We start from the raw sequence: 19,277 nt of genomic DNA on the forward strand, positions 1-19,277 counted from the left end.
TCTTTTTTCGGCTTCTCGACAAGCCTCTGTTTTTCTGTTCTTGGGGGGGTAGGTTCTCTGGGGTGATTTTTAGAAATGTGGATTACTGTACTGTGGTTTATTGTCCAGTATTATCGCCGTGGCTGCCCAGATTGCATAGTTGCTTTAGTCATAGCCTATCTCCGACTGTAATTGGGGTAAGTCCCAATTGTCTCCTTTGAGCTTCTATCCTGCAAGGTGTGATGTCCTTGTTGTTGCAGCCCCTACTCTTTTTCTAAAATTTAAAAATGAAAACCTCATATCCTGTCTGCGAGCCCCACAACCACATCTGGTGTACTTTGATACATCCTGTTTACTGATTGGCTCCAGTTTCTCCTGTTTTCATCGATTGTCTTTGCGGCCGGTCATGATGGCTGTGGGCCTGCATCTCCTTTTTTGAATAAAGGTTTAAAAAAAAAAAAAAACATTTTAAATACTTCAAACTTTCCTAATGTGAGACCTATTGCATTGCAAATGCTTGTTTAAGGTGGGAAGAGACTGGGAAGGTCTAGGTAAATACTCAAACATAAGTTTGCGAGTATGCTGAGACTAACACGGCATGCAAAAACTGGAATCCACTGCTTCCACCTACTTCCAGCCCCCTCATGCAGGTATAAAAAGGTGGGAGTAACAGGGAATAAATTCAAATTCTCGCAAGAATTGAGACAGCTGATTTGAGCTCTGTCATAATCAGGGAGACTCGTTTTGGAACCACACTGCATGACACCAAATGAGACAAGTAAAACAGTTTTCTGAAGCATGCCTGTCCCTTGAACAAATACATATTTTATCAAGTTTACCACCCCTCCGTAAGGCTCTATTAAACCTGCCACTGGTGTTATGTGATAGGGATATTACCAAACGCCAGTGGAACACGAATCCCCCAAATATTGATGGTTGGCTCCATTGTAGGACAGATCGTCCTTGAACAACCAATTGATAAAGTAAGAGGACGCCCAAATTAGCAATAGATGTAGGAGCCATGCCAGGACCACTTAGACAACGCATCCTTCTAACACCCTCCAGTAAATGGACAGTAATGGTCAAGTTTCATGCAGTTTACCGCTCATTTCTTTATCATATATATATTCCCATCAGCTGCTCATTCACCAAGTAAATAAAGTGGCAAACACACTTAAGAGTTGTTGCATGCTGTGATTTTGTTATATAATTTTGCTGTCTACAGCTTCACCTGTACAATCGTAAAATGCCAATAAAGTGAGTTATTAAAACATATACGGGGCTGCTCTAGAAGTACTGTAAGCTTTTTTCCTCCTGGAAGTAAGATGGAGCACTAATATTGAAAATATGATACTGTTTGAATAGCAAAAATAGAGTGCCCGTTCAAATCAACTTGCTTGGTTTTCTAAAGCTCACCAGTAATAAGGATGCATATAGGTTTCCTTATCAGACTGAGTGCCCATGGCTTACCAAAAAGTGCCAGTCAAGAAAGTAATCTTACACTACACCAAAACCAGTAACCACATTGTAGGTTATGTGCTGTGACTTGTGTTACTTTGCATCCTTTCCCTTACTAACTTACCTGCTGCTCGGCCAGCATGAATGTGATGTGTGTGGAATGTTTGATGATGTACTGGAATGCTGCAGTGCCTAGTGTGTGACTGACAGTTGGAGCATGTGGGCTGAACAGCAAGGATGCTGCTCTTGGTGGGGCTATCTACATGCTGTTACTTATCATCCTAATTACCGGCAACTACACTTAATAAACCTTAAACTTATAACCTGCAATATGGCTACCTCTGTACTCCCTTTGGATTGCAACAATGGGGACTAGGGTGGGATACGAACCCACAGGTACAAGGCACAATTGATTTTAAGGAAGAAACTCAGTGTGGTGGAAGTTTGACCGTATTTTATCCTACTGAAGAAACTGGAACCAATGAACCTTAAGCTTGAAGGAAAATGAACACCCTGGTTAGCCCCCACCAGCGTACCTTACCATCTGAACATGCGTGTCTGGGGGTCTAGCGTGTGTCATTGTTATGCAGAATCTTATTGAGTTACAAGTAGTGTACCCTGTGCTGTTTTACCCGAGACTTGCGGTCCTGTCAGGTGAGCTATATGTGGTGTGTTTTGGGGTTGTGTACTCTAGGGTGCGTATATGGTCTTGTGCCCTAAGTAGTGCGAATGTTTCTGTTGTGTGTAGAAAGTGGTGTCCTCTATTACCCAAAATCCTGCATAATGTTACAATGGAGTCATTTTAATGTTTTGTTATCATAGGACTGTTGTGATGTTCTTCTATCCTAATTATTTTCAATCAGTTAGTATTAAATTGACTATGGTGCTAATGATATCAGATGGTGCGTATTTCCATTGTACATCGTCGTATTATCATTAAATGTTTTCCCTAAGGGAAGGAGATGTGTTGTGACTTGTAGTGGTACTTTGCATCCTTTCCCTTAATTGCCTGTTTCCTGCTGCTAAGTCATTATGAATGTGAGGTGTTGGCATTTTGGAATGCTTGATGATGTAGTGGAATGCTGGAGGCTGGTGGGATTGACAGCAAGACAGTTGGAGCATGTGGGCTGAGCAACAAGGATACTTCTCCTGGTGAGGCTATCTACAGGCTGTTATTTACTTACCATGCTAATAACCTGTAACTATGCTTAATAAACCTACAATATGGCTAACTTTGGACTGCAACATTATTTAACAATAATGCTTGAAAGAAAGTAAATGTTACTCATACATTTTTTCTTTAAAACATAAGCAAAAGATGAAACAATGGACCCCAAGGTTGTGATTCTCTGAACCAGTGGGACTCAAAGTACGGCCCAGGGGCCCCTTGTGGCCCTCTTGACCTTTACATGCAGCCCCCTGGTGAACAGAAGCACAAGCTACTGTTTAGTTGCTGAGCAATAATATTCAGAAAATAATGTTAAATAAACGGGCAAGCATTTATTGACCTGCCCATAAATGCTTGCTCACTTATTCAACATGTTTTTAAACCTCCTTACACAATCTCTGACCCCCTACCACCACACCCTGCTGGGATCAGTGCGGCCCTCGGTCATACCCCAGACCGCACTTTGCGGCCCCTGGGCAAATGTTTGTGAGTACCCATGCTCTGGACCATGGATCAATGGGATGGTAACAATAACACAAAGACTATGGTGGGTATTAATTTCATGTTAGCCCAAAGTGATAACGCCACGTATTAAAGGAACAGTTACCTTCCAACAGTCTCAGAACAGCGAAGGGGCATGGACACTTGTGAATTGGCAAAGAAAGCAGTCTACAGAGCTCAGGTGTGTCTGTAGAAAGGTTATAAAATATGGAACGCATGGACTAGACGGACTATTTGCCTTACAGGGTGAGGACAGTGCAGAGTCATTTTTAGGTCTCACCTAGGCAGCACTCGTAATGTCCCTTCCAGACATGCTGTATTCAGGATATGTGCATAAAGCTCCGTCTACTTCCCGCCCATCTTTATTTGGCTCCTGTCCTTTGCAAATGGTGGCCTTTCATTGGTCATTAGGCTTTTAGTCCCTCCTTAAAACCTCCCTGTCTTTTTGGAACCTCCATGAGGACATTCCCTATTATATGTGTTGTTACGCCCTAGATTTTAATTACAGCCTCAAGGCACTATTTTCTTAAAGGCCTTCAGACAAGACACTCACTTGGTCCTAAACAACGTTGGCAGTGGTTACTTTACTCGCCAACACATCTCACATGTAAATTAAACTTTCAATAAATGTCTTTCATTAACTCAACATAGAGTACAACAAAAGCGGGAAATAATATAATAATTCTTTTGTCATATTTCAAAGCTACTAATTGTATATATGGACATAGCTATTTGAATGTACTCCAGGCTCTGTCTTGCATGCAATGCATTATGGGAGTACCATATGTGACCAAAAGTTTATGATGCTCACTAGGGACCTCTAGGAGCATCTGATCAGCTTGCGGTACTGGCAGTGCTGGTGCCTTACCTTTAAGCATGGGCGAATTTTGCGAATTTGCGAATTCGTAATCCGCAAAATTCGCGAATTTGTGCGATTTTTTTGGGGCGTGTTCGCGGGGTGATTTGCGTGTGCGCAGGGCGCTTTGCGTGTTCTCTGGGGTTTTTTTGCGATACCGCTCGTTGTTGTGCCCTTCTGCCCCACTCGTTTTTGTGCCATTCTGCCCTCTGCCCCACTCGTTTTTGTACCCTTCTGCCCTCTGCCCCTCTCCTGTTTTATTTTAGAATGGCGCCGGCAAGATGCCAGCGCCATTCTAAAATAGTTACTAAGTTAGCTTCATCAGCACTAATAGATAACATAAAGCAGGTGCTCGAATTCAGTTAAACTCGAGCACCAGCTTCTATTAGTGCTTCCTGCTGAAGCTGACTTAGTAACTATTTTAGAATGGCGCTGGCAGCTTGCTGGCGCCATTCTAAAATAGTTACAAGCTTGAACTTTTGCCCACGGATCCGTTCCGCTTGCGGATTGCGAATTTGCGGAAAATCCACAAAATCCGCATTCGGAACGGATTTTGCGCCCATGCTTACTTGCCTTGCTCGCTAGGGGCCTCCAGAAGCAGCTTGTGGTACAGCACCTACCACATCTTACATTTATATTCTATAAATTTCCCTTCATCCGCTCCACAGAGTACAACCTAACCTAATCAGAAATTAATATAATTATTTTGTCACATTTCGAAGCTACCAATTGTGTATATGGACAAAGCTATTTGAACTGACTCGTGGTACTGTCTTGCACGCAATGCATTATGGGTAGGGTGGATTTACCATATATTCAAAGTTTATGATGCTGACTAGGGACCTCTAGGAGCAGCTTGCGGTGCTGCGCCTAGACAAGCAGTGCTGGTGCCTTGTTCACTAGGAACAGCTTGCAGTACTGCACCTAGACAAGCAGTGCTGGTGCCTTGCTCACTAGGAACAGCTTGCAGCACTGCAGCTAGACATGCAGTGCTGGTGCCTTGCTCACTATGGACCTACAGAACAGCTTGCGGTACTACATCTAGACATGCAGTGCTAATGCCTTGCTCACTAGGAAGCTCTAGGAGCACCTTGCGGTACTGCTCTGAGACATACAATACTGGTTCCTGGCTCACTATGCAATCATTTGCAATACACTAGGTCTTGCATTACTGAAAGTATGAGCTATTGGCATTGCATTATAATTTGTAACGCCAATACCTCAAACTATCAGTAATGCAAGACATATTGCACTGAAAATGCTTGTTGACTGTGTATGGTTATTATGGAGCCTCAATGAGGTCTAGCACCGATCGTCATGTCAACATGTGGAACTGACCTTTTCTCCATAATCTGACAACAAAGTAATGCCTGAATTATTTACTGTTTTCGCTCAGTAAAAAATAATAAAAATATAGATTATAAAAAGCAGAAGATTCAGATAAGTAATCTGGGGAAGTAAATCATAATTCCGAGACACTCAAAGGGCACAGACTCTTACCCTACGGAAATACCTGTCAAGAGATTATATAAATCCATCCTTAAATTAGGATACAGATATGCATTAACAGAAGAAATGTGCACGGTGAGGTTTAAATGAGAAATGCCTCTAGGTACCAACGCCAAGATATGGTTGCTTTAAAGTTCTACTCAGGGATTTGGTCGTGGTCCACTAAAATGCAAATAGAGAGTTAGAGAGGATGTGGGGATATGGCCAGATTTGCCGACTTTGGAACTCGGGAAACCAAATTGGAGTTTAATCGTCAGCTCAACATCCTGTGATTCTGGGCAACTCACTTAACGTCGAGTCTCAAAATAATGAATGCAACCTTGTACAATGTAGCTGGTGATTATGCAAACCGCTCCAAAACCTTGGGGTCGAGTTCACGCTATATAAAACTGCAAAAAGAAATACTATTTGCGTAGTGATCCACCTTTTGTTCTAAGTCTTTTGCAGTACTGTGCGGAGTCCGAAGGATCACCGTAGTCTCCGATTTTACTTATCATTAGATACGTTGATTTAGGCCTGTCCTGTGTTGATAATACAGGACATAGGTTAACGATTCCGTTGCACTCCGGAAGAAATTCAACATACACCTAATTCGACTGCTACCCAGTATAGGTATTAAAATATTACAACGTAATAGACAGACTCAACTTGCCGATTTGCGGCTTGGATAAATGCGGGATTTTCGGCTTCTGGGGCCTCATTTATGAGGCTGTGCGTCACTTTTACGCCGTCGGTGCGTCACTTTTTGTGATGCACCAGTGGCGTAAAAAATGCGCCTTGTTGCGCCATATTTACAAAGTGACGCATCTAGGTAGATGCGTCACTTTGTAAACCACTGCGCCACATTATACCTGCGCCAGGTATAATGTATGCAAGGGGGACATATTGATGCAAGGAAGGGTCGTAGAAGTGACGCAGTGAAATCTATGAGATTTCACTGCGTCACTTTTAGGATGCCGTTGCGTCAAAATCTTGCGCCTGCCTCACAGCAGGCGTAAGACTGACGCAGGCCCTTCCACATAGAGCTTGCCCCATGTGAAAGGACGCATTGCTGGAGTCGCGTCACTTTTGTGACACACTCCAGCAATGAGTCACTTTTGCGCTTACAGATACGTCAGAAATACGGACGTATCTGTAACTCCTTGCGACATGATGAGTCATACATTAAATATGACGCATCAGGAATGTCGCAAGGAGTGCGCACTGAAAAGTGATGCATCGCTGCTTTCACGGAGCGATGCGTCATTGCTCATAAATGAGGCAACTGGTCTTTTCGGTTGTATTAGCAATTAAACTAAACTCTCGGCGCTGCCTGGTGTCTTGGCATGCAGACTGTCATTGTGGGCCTGACTGCAGATATGGGGGGGGGGCGTATTCTTGACAGGCTCGTAACTAAAGCGTTAGCAGGTATTGAAAATTGAAAAATTGCATTTGTATAGCGCATAACCGCCCTGGGGCCTCGCAGCGTATCCTAACAGATACGAACTGGAAGTAAGGATCTAGGTCAATAAATCCCAAATTTGTTTAGTAGCAGACAAGAAGGGGCACCAACAAAGTCTTACAGGACCTTATCCCGTTTACAAAAAAAATATTTTTAAATCACGTCCAGTTTTTCTGTATGCTCCGTTACAAGTCATTGTTTAAAAGTCCAACTGTTTAAATGCAAGCAAAGCTACAACTGGTACACAGAAACAGGGGTGTCCTAACGACATGAAGCAAACTAGAAGCGGCAGCGCGCAGTCGTCAATCTAAACTAAATCTGGAGAGAAATATACGACTCCTTAATGGGTATGCCATTATTGTCAACATGCTCTCAAGTGACTGGGCAAGCTATTTGCGGCTGAAAAAAATAAACTCTGCAAAGGGACCAACTCTTGGTAAGGGAGAGTAGCCATGGATAAACCAATAGTGCACTTCAGATCAGCAGAGCGGAGCATATGATCAAGTTTCAGACTGGTGGGAAATCTACAGTAGCCCCCACCACCCACATCCATCTCTCCCATCCTCCCTCTTGCATAGTAGGTTTGCTACGGAAACGTGTTAGGGAGCCCCGAGAAGGCACCCCTAGTTAACTGCCCGGCTTCGGTCACTACGCCGACAACGTATGCAGGGCGCAACGGTAAAGTCCAAACCCGTCACAAACAAGTCTCGCGCTACTGTGCAATCATGAACGCCGTTCCCCTTACCTAGCGCCGATCCAGAAAGTCGCAGCAACAGAAATAAATGCTTATTTATCCCTTCTGCCTTCGAGTATTCAGAACGCTTCTTCTCTAGCACTCACCAGACAACTTTCAAATTTTGGACGTTTAGGAGCGATCCTCCAATCAGAAGCTCGTCATGTGCGTGAGGTCAGGGTTCAAGGTACAAACGAGCCAACCCGAACGCTAGCGAGCTTGACATGCAAATTAAAGGAGACAAGGGCTCGGCAGAGCATGCTGTCACAGGGCGCGGAGCTGGGAGTGTTGCACGCCGGGAAATGTAGTCACTGGCAAATTATTTTCAGAACTTCTGATGCGCGTTCGTGTTCCTGCCCCAGAAGCGCTAGCTGTAGGCAATCGCCCCACTTTTCTTATGGAACTCAAATATCGGCATTCATTGTTGCAGTGTATTTAGTAATTTACAGCAGGAAATTGAGCACTATTTCCTAAATAGATTACGTCTCAGTGCTTTGGTGTTTGTTACAGCAACTCGAATGCTGTCGCTGCTGAGAATGGGAAGGAGTCTGCCTCACCCTGCAGAAGGAGAGCCTGTCCGGGACGGGAGGAGAAGTGCGTGTGGCCTGGTTGGGGGAATACAAAGAGAAAGCAGAAAGCATGAGAGCGAAGTTTGGAGCACCCGGTGCTGCAATGGGTCTCTCCAGATGAGAACTGTGAAAAGACTCTGGACTTCCCCTCTTTCCCTCCCCCCCCCCCCATCCTTTCGCTGCGGCGGCTATTCTGCCACAGTGCTGCGGGGGGGGGGGGGGGGGCCGCGCGGCGCTCCGACGCTGGTGACGGTACCGTTCCGTCACGCCCCTCGGGTGAGCTGTGCTTGTGACTGAATGGTTCCGCCAAGACCCCGCCCGCTCAATAGAACGCGCCACGCAGGCGCGAAATCAGCGCCGCACAGGTGCGGCGAGCGGGCCGTAACGGAACCGTTCCGTCACCAGCACAGCCCACCCGAGGGGCGTGACGGAACGGTTCCGTCACCAGCGTGGGAGGGGGTTAAAAGATTACCTTATATGGTTGTTGCCATGCCTTTGGGCGCTCATTTGAGCAAGGCTATGAAGGATAGGATATGGAAAGGGGATTTCATTGACGTTTTAAAACTTCTTCACAGGGAGATCCAGGCTAAGGAGGGCTCTAAGGAAGAGGCTTGGGAACTTTCAAAAAGGCCGAGGGTTAGGGTGACCAGAATTTTAAAGCCAAAAACCGGGACATTTCACAAAAATAGAAGAAGGACTACAATTTTACTTCAAGGGATGAGAGCGCTTCTCGGCAGAGAATTACAGAACGGGCAGTAAGAACATACATAAAATGTAATTTTTGAACCCAGTAGCTTGCCTGTTAATTAAATTGCTTACTTGAAACAACTGCTAACTTTCCCTGCTTTGTAAAACATAAAAAACACCTCCCACCGTTTTCAGTCGACCCTCTCTAAAAACCGGGACATGAGCTAAATTTCTTGAAATTTGCTGGGACAGCTGGTTAAAAACAGGGACCGTCCTGGCAAAACGGGGACGCCTGGTTACCCTACCGAGGGTGCCTACCAATATAGATTTGTGGGCCTCAGCTTTCCTCATATTTGCTAGTGTATATTGTGAAAAGTATTCATACAGATCTGTCTCTCTTTTTAAATATATCAATATCATTAGGAAGGCAGCAACCAAATTTGGGGGATACGCATGGCTTCATTACAACAAAGAGTTCAGGGCACGGTTGGCATTAATGCTGGATAAGCCTTGGGGGGATGGTTGACAATGAACTGTGGATACAGTGGATGTACCCTCAAAGCCCGCCCCCATCTTTGCACACAGCCAGTGGTTTGGCAGTAGCTTACCGGCCCTTTCAGTTTAGGCCCACCCCGGGGGAGGAGGGCATGGAACAGACCTCAAACTATGTGTTCCTGTGCTTGCTGGAATTTCAACAAAGGGTACTGCGTTAGGAATCCTTGAAAATACAAGCACGAATGCTCCAGATGTGGGGGTAAACATGCAGTCACGCAATGTTTCGGAGAACAACCACATTGGTTGAACAGTTTTCCAGGCAGAGGGAGAGGGTTTACACCTCAGCTTGGCAACAAGGGCTTTTACACCAATCAAGGTGGACATTTTATGTAAGTGGTTGCAGTTATACCCAGACACCCAGGGCGCTGCTTTGCTATATTGGGGTTTTCAAGAAGGATTCAAGCTAGGTTACCAAGGCCTTAGGAGTCCCAGGTTTGCACAGAATTTAAAATCTGCAAATACTTTTCCACACATAGTCCGGGAGAAGCTGTTGACGGAGGTCCAAGAAGGCAGAATGGCAGGTCCCTTTTAGCACTGCACTTTGGAGAATTTAATTGTGTCTCCATTAGGTGTTGTGCCAAAGAAGGCAGAGGGAGAATTCAGGATGATCCAACACTTATCATGGCCAAAAGGTTATTCGGTTAACGATTTCATTTCAAAAGAGGATTCCATGGTACATTTTGAATCAGTGGACTCCGCTTTAGTTATGATCAGGGAGATGGGCGAGAGGTCGCAGTTAGCCAAGTGTGATATTAAATCTGCTTTCCGGCTGTTACTTATACATCCGTCGGATTTTTCATTGCTAGGCATCTTTTTTGAAGGTACATATTTTGTTGACAAGACCCTTCTTATGGGTTGTGCCATATCATGCGAACTTTTTGAAGTATTTAGTTTGTTTCTGCAGTGGTGTTTTTCTTTCCACACAGGACACTAGGGCATTACACATTATTTGGACAATTTTCTTTTCATGGGCGCAGCTGATTCTCACCAATGCTTTACACGATTTTAAAAATTTTGCAGAGACACTGGGAGTGCCTTTAGCAGAGGACAAAACTGAGGGCCCTTGTTGTTGCCTTACATATCTCGGCATAGAGATAGACACTATCAAGATGCAAGCTAGGCTTCCTAAAAAGAAGATTGTGAAAATAGCAAGCCTTTAGATCATGCACGCATTGTGCAAAAATTGACCTTGGTGGAAGCACAATGCTTGCTGGGGCATCTAAATTTTGCATGTAAAGTCATACTCGCTGGCAGGTCTTTTTGTAAGGCGATTGGGTTTCTCTATGTTTGGTATGAAACTCCCACACCACAGAATTAGGGTGACAGCGCATATGCGAGCTGATTTTGAGGTTTGGTCCAAATTTTTATCAGATTGATTGATTTGATTTGATTTGATTTGATTTAAAATTATTTCTATAGCGCACGTATACCAGCGGTTTCTTGGCGCTGACTCTAACTGGATCCAAAGCTAGTAGGCAGAGAGGGGTGGGGGAAAGTTAGTTAAAGGACTTTTTGAACAGATAAGTCTTAAGGTGCTTACGGAATTGAGGGTACTGTGTAATGGTCCGGAGTTCAAGGGGAAGGGAGTTCCAAAGGGTAGGGGCAAGGGTGGCGAATTTAGATCCTCCCCACTTCTTTCTCCGGAAACGGGGAACAGTGAGGAGGGATTGGGAAGACGAGCGAAGTTCCCGAGTAGGAATGTATGGAGTAATCTCGGACGAGATAAAGGCCGGAGCCAATCCAAGTCGAGCTAGAAAGGTCGTAGTTGCAAGCTTAAATTGGACCCTGGCGCCCACAGGGAGCCAGTGCAGTGATTTCAAGAGGGGGGAAGAGTGGTGGAATTTAGGGAGATTGAAGACCAGGCGGGCCGCCTGGTTCTGGATCTGTTGTAGACGCCGCAAGCTGTAGGCGGGGATGCCGGCATATAAAGCATTGCCGTAATCCAGGCGGGATATCACCATGGCCAGGATTAAAAGCTTGAGAGCAGAAAAGGTGAAAAAGCGAGACACTCGGCGAATAGTTCGCAGGGAAAGAAAAGAGGAAGATACCACGGAGCTAACCTGGGAGTGAAGGGTGAGTTGCGAATTGATTTTTATACCCAGGGTTTTAACAGAGGAGGAGGGAGCAGGAGAAGTACCAAGAGAGGGGGGCCAGAAGAGGGAGGACCAGGGTCTGGATGAACCACCCGTCAACACCAACTCGGTCTTATCAGGGTTGAGTTTAAGGTGGTTGTGGTTCATCCAGTCCCTGATGTGAAGCTTGACAGATTGAAAATTTAGCACAGAGGAGGGAGAAGAGGATAGATTGAAAACAAGCTGGAGGTCATCCGCATAATTAAATACGGCGACCTCCATCTGTTGAAGGGAAAAGATGAGGGGGGCAAGATAGAGATTGAACAAGAGGGGGGAGAGGGAAGAACCCTGGGGAACCCCGCACTGCACTCCCCGGACGTCCGCCGTAAAATCACCCAGACGGACAGCCTGGGTGCGGTCACTCAGGAAAGAGGACAACCAGACCAGGGCGGTCCCCCCGATCCCCGCCGCCTTGACACGGGACAACAAGATGGTATGGTCAACTATGTCAAAGGCGGCTGAAAGATCTAGGAGCACAAGGGCCTGGTGCTGATTGGTGTCCATACCCTCCCTGAGGTTGTCCAGGACCGAAATGACAACGGACTCCGTGGAGTGCGCGGGGCGGAAACCGGCCTGGCGGGGGGCAAGGACTCCATACGTCTCCACAAAGGAACTCAGAGCGCGGGTGACATGACGCTCGAGTACCTTAGCCAGAAATGGCAAGAGGGAGATGGGGCGGAAATTGGCGGGGATTTCAATGGCATAACGCTTTGGTCACTGGACGAAGATTTTGTTTGGCAGCTGCAACTTTTTTCTGACGCTTCTGGCGCTCACGGTTTCGGCCTCTTTTTGGATGGTAAGTGGTGTGCTGAGAGATGGCCTGAAAATTGGGCTGCAGAGAAGATGAGCATTGCTTTCTTGGAATGTTTTCCTCTCATAGTAGCTCTTACGGTATAGGGTCACAAATTGGCCAATAGAACAGTATTGTTTAATGTTGACAACAAAACAGTGGTGGATTTGGCGAATGGTCAAAAGGCAAAAGACAAACAGATGTTGAAGTTACTGCAGATTTTTATGATAGGATGTTTAAAGTTTAACATTGTTTTGGGTCAAACACATTGCAGGCATGGCAAATAAAATAGCGGATGCCCAGTCTCGTTTTCAGTGGGAGAGATTCCGTGGTTTGGCGCCCGGAGCGGATTTGCGAAGGACTCCCATTCCCAGCGAGATATGGAATTTGTGGATTTGAATGCTTATCAGATAGTCGAGAATTCTCTAGCTCAGAGCACCAAGTTGGCTTACAGAAGAACTTGACTGGAATTTTTAGAGTCAGGTGCTACATTTAGATTTTGCAATGGATTGGGTTTACGACAGCGTAGAGACGATGTAGTAAACTTCATTATGCTTAACATTAAGAAGAACGTTTCCTCGACCACTATTGATGGTAAATTGGCAGGTATTTCTTTTTACGGGAAATCATTCTCGGGATATGAACCTTCAGCAGGTGAGATGGGTAAACGAATGCTACAAGGTTGGGCTAAGTCACGAAAGCGGGGTTCGTATCAACGAGAGCCTAAATCACTACAGCTGTTATCCAAGATTCTCATAGTTCTTCCCAAGATTTGTTTTTCTGAATTTGAATTCCATTTGATGAAATTGTGCATGGTATGGCTCTTTTTTTGGGGCTTTCAGGGTGTCAGAACTGCTGGGCTCCGCCATTTATGATGACTTGAAGACTTTACATGTGTCAAAATTTGCCTTACACATTGAAATTTTTCTAGAGCATTCAAAAACTGATCAAACAGGTAAAAGTTCTATGGTAATTTTACAGGCTATAGGCGGTTTCCTTTGCCCTTTACAAGCTTGGTTGGAATTTTTGAGCGTAGGAGGCGCAATGTCCAGATTTCTTTTTCGCCATCAAAATGGCTTGCGTCTTACAGCTTCACAATTACTAGCAATACTTAGAAAGTCTTTGAAGAGTATTGGCGAGAACCCCCAACATTTTGGTACACACTCTTTTCGCATTGGGGTAGCTTCAGAAGCGGCCATGTGGGGTTTTTCTGTGGGTGATATTAAAAAATTGTGGAGATGGTCTTCCGATTGTTTTTTACGTTACATCAGACAATTGGAACATGTACTTTGAGTTCAGGGATATTAATTGTCATTTCTTTCCAGGTGTGGAATTCTCCAGCAAGCAAGTTTGGCTCATCGGCCATTCGTTCATAAAATGGGCAGCTACCCAGGCGGATAAAAGACATTTTGGCAGAAACCTGGGTTTTTCCTCAGAGGCAGTTATTTTATCATGGTGGGGTAAGAGTGGAATGAAGTGGGGCCAATTTTTGCCACTGACAAGTGAATTCTCTTCTAGAAATATGCCAGATATCCTGTTGATACATCTTGGGGAGAATGATTTAGTCCAATTGTCAGGCTTGGGTTTGTTAATTGACATGAAAACAGATCTGGAACTTTTCATAAAGACATGGCCGCGATCACAAATCATCCTCACTGCATTTCTGCCTCGGAGAGTATGGAGTGGGGCGGACAGCTTTGTTGCTGTAGAAAGGGCGAGAAGAAAAGTAAATCGGTATTTGCAGCGTTTTTGTTTTATAAATCAAATTTTTGGGCTTGTTCATGAGGAGGTTAACAGGGCGGACTTTCAGTTCTTTAGGCACAATGGAGTTCATCTGTCTTTTATTGGCAATGAGATTTATTTGCTAAACATAAAAGAAATGATTGCCGGGATTCTGAATATTAACCCATATGGTGTTGAGAAGTTACTGTTATAGCGACAGCATAACTTTTGTTTTCAATAGCGCTGTCTGTTCTAATGATATTTTTATCCTTTCCCCTTAACACCCCCTTTTCGTCTCTATATGCTTCTTCCATCCCGGTCTTTTTCCCCTTCTTACTCCTCCCTCCCCCACACCTCCACAACCCAATTTTTCTGTCTTTCTCCCTCACTTCCTTCCTTCTTTTAACATGACATTTATTCACACTGTTCATATTAGTTTCTCTTTCTAGTTCGATTTCAGAGTTTGGGGGGTGGCAGTTTTTTTTATTCTGGGTACGTCTTTATTACAATAATGTGATTTGGCTGTTATAGCAACAGTACATTACAGTTTTTTGCATGTTTCGTTCGTTTGTTGTTCACATCTGAATAAAGATTTTCCTGTTTGGCGACAGTGGTTTTTCAATACACTTTATATAATAACACGAGAATCACAAGGGGGGACAGGAAAAACACCTGTAATAGGGTTTTTCCTGGTGGCAGATTTGGAGGAAATCAAGACAGGCAGGAAAGGTTTGGGGGCATTAGGAATAGGTTTGGGCAGAGGGAAGCAGGGGAGAGAAGTTGGAGTCAAGAGGTAGGCAGGAGATTGAGATAGGCGTTTGGGGAGGAGATTTAGGATGAACAAGGTGGGGAATTTAGTTGATAGGGGGTCATGGCTTAGGGGATGGGGCTGTTAGTTTGGGAAATGTTGTATAGATAGATAGGCTTTATTCGATAACATTTTTATCATAAAAGCATTTTACAAAATGAAGAATTATTAAACAAAATTTTAAAACACAGCTAAAAATTCAACACAGATAGTAAAATATTGTATACAGTGAAAGAATCATAAAAATGAGACATCATGTCTTTAAAATAGTCGTAAATTTCATAGGTCTAAAATTCCCATAACAGAAGAAAAGGAGGTTTCAAGCCATATAATTCCCCGACTTAGTATAAGTGCACTAGAACAAAACCAGGGTTCCTTGTCTTAAGCAATTGTGGTTGCCTTACAATTGTCTCTGTACTTTTGTCTGATTAGCCAGGCACGCCCCAGGTATTTGGCTACGCCACAAACTATTGTCAGCGAGGAGGTGTCGGTTTTCAAGATATGCAGGGCCGCAATATGGCTCATAAAGCCCAATGCCCTGCATACTGGTTTAAGCCACTTTTCTCTGGTGTTTGTATATGCTGGGCATGCCAGGAAAAGGTGGGCGATAGACTCCTCAGGGTGGCCACAACTAGGGCAGGGTTCCGGGACATGGTTTGGTCCTTTCCATTGTGAGGTTAAGGTGTTGACTTGCAGGGTTCCAAATCTCATCTGCATGTACAGGGACCTATCCCTAGGTACCTGGATGAAGTCGAGATAGGGTTCCAGACTGCAGATGCCTTTATGCTCAAAGAATCCCTCTGTTAGTTTCCCTAGTTTTTGGGTAGATTGATCACGTTTCGACACCCATTCCCAGTAAACACGTTTTAACTCCTGCTTAGAGGGGGATGTCTGAGAAGCCCAAGCCTCACTTAGCCCAATAAGGCCAGTAAGGTGTCTGAGGTCCGCCGGCCATTTTATCCTGCGCCCTGAATCGATGGCCAACAGTTTGTCAAAAGCCACGGCGTAGTTAGACAGCTCTGCGGACCGCTTTAGGCGAGCCCAAAAAAGCAAGGGACGGAGTCTGGTAATATCCTGTATATGCCTTCTACCGGTGTCATAAAACAAGGGTTTCAGGGGGGTTGAGTCCGGAAGCGAGGTAATAGATCTAAAAAATTTGTTCTTGGACTTGGATAGATCTCCAAGTGTCTCCATATCCCACAGTTCTGCTCAATAGAGGGCCGAAGGTAATGCTTTCCCCTCATAGATGGCGAGCGCCGGGGCAACCGGCCTACTCACAGAGAGGTTCTGTTCTCTAATGATGGCCCCGGACACCCGTTTGTGATTTAAGAGCATCTTATCTAGGTGGGAAGCCCACTTCATACCTTTCGTGATTCTGATCCCTAGATAATCAAAGGAGTCAACCACATCTAACGGGACCTTGTTTAGGGAGATGTTATTCCTAAAACGTTTGGAAGGATTGATGGACATCAGTTTGGTTTTGTCAGTGTTGATGGTTAACCCCTGCTCCTTGCAAAATAAATCAAATCTGTTGAGCAGTGTCTGGAGGCCGGCGGGTGACTTTGAGATTAAGAGGATGTCGTCAGCGAACAGAAGGGTGGGTGTCTTCTCCCCTGCTAATACGGGGGCGTCTGCTGGTTCCTCGTTAAGGTGGCCCACCACCTCATTGATGAATAGAGAAAATAGGGTGGGGGCCAGCACACACCCTTGACGTACCCCTCTGTTCACCACGATCCTCTCTGTCCGCTCCCCCTGGGTTCCCCATCTTATCCTTGCGTAGTTATCGCAGTGCAATCTTTTTAAAAAGTCAAGAATATAAGGTGGCATGCCCAGGTGCTCAATCACCTTTCAGAGTTTGTCACGAGGGACCAGGTCGAAAGCGGTCCTCAGATCTATGAAAGCCAGGTACAAGCTCCCTTTCCTCAAGGTAAATACTTCCAATAGATCATGAAGAATCTGAGGACCTGGTCCATTGTGCCCACTTCCTGCCTAAATCCTGCTTGGAAGTGTGAAAGGATGTTTCCCTCCTCCATCCAGGTTCTAATTCTTGAGAAAAGAACCCTACCAACCACCTTCTGTATCACGTCAATCAAGTCGATTGGCCGATAGGTCGCATGGTCCTCTCTATTCCCCTTTTTAAAAATTGGAACTACCTCAGCTCCTTTCCATGAGTCTGGAACGGCAGCTCCTCTGGCTATCAAGTTCATGACAAGAAGAATGAACTGGGCCCACGGTGTAGGGTCGTGCAGAAGCGAATACCCTGGAAGACCATCAGGGCCTGCTGCCTTCCCAGGGGCAATACTATTTATTGCTAGCTCGACCTCATGAAGATCAAATCTATCAAGGGCTTCCTGTTCTTCGCCAGCTTCATGGGCAGGTTCTGTTATTGGGAGCTCTGGACAAGCTTCACCTAGGTAGAGGTTCGAAAAATGTTCATGCCACTGAAGGCAGGTAATGTGGTTTGGCATTGGGTCCTGTAGTTTCCTATCCCTACAATTGATTAAACTCCAGAATAGGATAGAGTACTTCGATAGCGATGCTTCCTTCAATTCCTGCCAGTGTGCCTCCTCCTAGGTTCGTTTAGGCTCAATCAGGGCACTAGTGTATTCTTTCCTTGCAATCCTGACTGCGATTGGGTCTTTTACACTTATACTGAACCCTATGGCTGCCCGTTTTTCCCTGCATTTTTTAGAATACCAGGGATTACTAGGTTTTTTAAGATCATATTTCTTGGCAGGATTCCCTTCCAAGATAAAAAAAAGGAACTAAGCCTATCTATCGCAACTTGATAGAAATTCTTGAAGTTGGATATAGTCTGCTCCCCCTGACACCATAGAGTGTCGTCAATTCGATACTCTTGGCAACTACTTCCTCCCTGATGCATGATAATTTCTCCTCTTGTTGGGAGATTTTGTGCAATTTCAAGCGGTGCTTGCAGTTGGAAGGGATTACCTCTCTACTTGCCATTAATGGGCGATTAAGTACCTTGGATTCAGACTGCTGCCAAATGTTGTTTAGCTGCATGCAGAGTGGATTGTGGTCACTGTCCAAGGAGGCTACAACTTCCATATCGATTAGGTCTCGCCATAGGCGATCATCCAGGAATATGTAGTCTATTCTAGAGGGGGAAAATATCCGGTATATGATATGTACGCATTTATATTGTACTGCCTACCTGTCCAATAAAGCGGCCTTTTACCCCATCTTGGTGTGAGGCGTGGTTATTGCCCGATGGGCTCCTGGGGGTGACACTCGCAGAGTGTTCACCCCGGGCGATTTCGGGCGGTGTTACGCCCCTACGTCGCGTGTGGGGCAGGGGCTGCGGGGATTGGCCAGGGGGCACGAGACGCGAGCGTTAGGCTCTAGCGTCTTCGTGCGTGTCGCACACTAATTAAGAAAGGTGAGGTAGGCGGCTCAAGTTTGACCCGCCCTCCCACCCTCTTTTTTGCTCTAATTCTGTATTCATGTTTCTGTTTTTATTCATGTTTCTGTTGTTTATGGTAACGAATCTCTGTACTGGTGGTTGTCGCTTGTACATGTGGCAGATTTGGAGGAAATCAAGACAGGCAGGAAAGGTTTGGGGGCATTAGGAATAGGTTTGGGCAGAGGGAAGCAGGGGAGAAAAGTTGGAGTCAAGAGGTAGGCAGGAGATTGAGATAGGCGTTTGGGGAGGTGGTTTAGGATGAACAAGGAGGGGAATTTAGTTGATAAGGGGTCATGGCTTAGGGGATGGGCCTGTTAGTTTGGGAAATGTTGTATATGATATGTACACATTTATTTTCTACTGCCTACCTGTCCAATAAAGCGGCCTTTTACCCCATCTTGGTGTGAGGCGTGGTTATTGCCCGATGCAGGCATCACTCAGGCAATAAAATACAAATAAAGAAATCTATTGCTAAAACATCTACTGTGAACTCTCTTCTTAAGTAGATGTGAACTCATCTGATGCTTGGATCACGTATTGAGATGCATTAATAGCAGAATGCACCGGTTTATCATCACACCACAGGCACAGGTGGAAAGGCTAAGGGTGGCTAGGGGATTTTATGCCTTTGCCCACTTCTTTCATATGGTTGGTGCCATTGATGGCATCATTGTGGTTGTAAATCATCTTCATGGTCAAGGTCTATTGCCTTACACATCCTCAAACTATGAAGGGGTTCATGGTGCCTATATGCCATGTCTTAGTAAAAATTCACAACGTTCTTAAAGCCACATGTCTGCTTGTCAATCAATTGAGGGTGCCGTTTAAGGGAATCTGCTATCTTGTTAGAATTGGGGGGTCTCTGGTTGGCACAGGTAAATACTTGTGACAAGCAGGGACCCTCTCCTCTAGTCAGGGCAAGGGACTTACTCTTTAAAATAAACC

General features: G+C 45.1%; 1 protein-coding gene across 4 annotated transcripts in view; it reads right to left on the minus strand.

The window, feature by feature from the left end:
- TACC3 (transforming acidic coiled-coil containing protein 3) overlaps positions 1-7,882 on the minus strand; it is a 534,052-nt gene extending 526,170 nt beyond the window's left edge. For 2 of the 4 annotated variants that reach the window (XM_086964227.1, XM_086964225.1), the window contains exon 1: positions 7,753-7,882. The gene's annotated coding sequence lies outside the window, so the exon portion shown is untranslated. Of the gene's footprint in view, positions 1-7,657 lie in introns of all 4 variants that reach the window. The other 2 variants (XM_086964226.1, XM_086964224.1) reach the window with 2 other exon arrangements.
- Between the last annotated feature and the right edge of the window lie 11,395 nt (positions 7,883-19,277).

This window comes from Lissotriton vulgaris, chromosome 3_2 (assembly GCF_964263255.1).
Source record: "Lissotriton vulgaris chromosome 3_2, aLisVul1.2, whole genome shotgun sequence".
NCBI lineage: Eukaryota > Metazoa > Chordata > Amphibia > Caudata > Salamandridae > Lissotriton > Lissotriton vulgaris.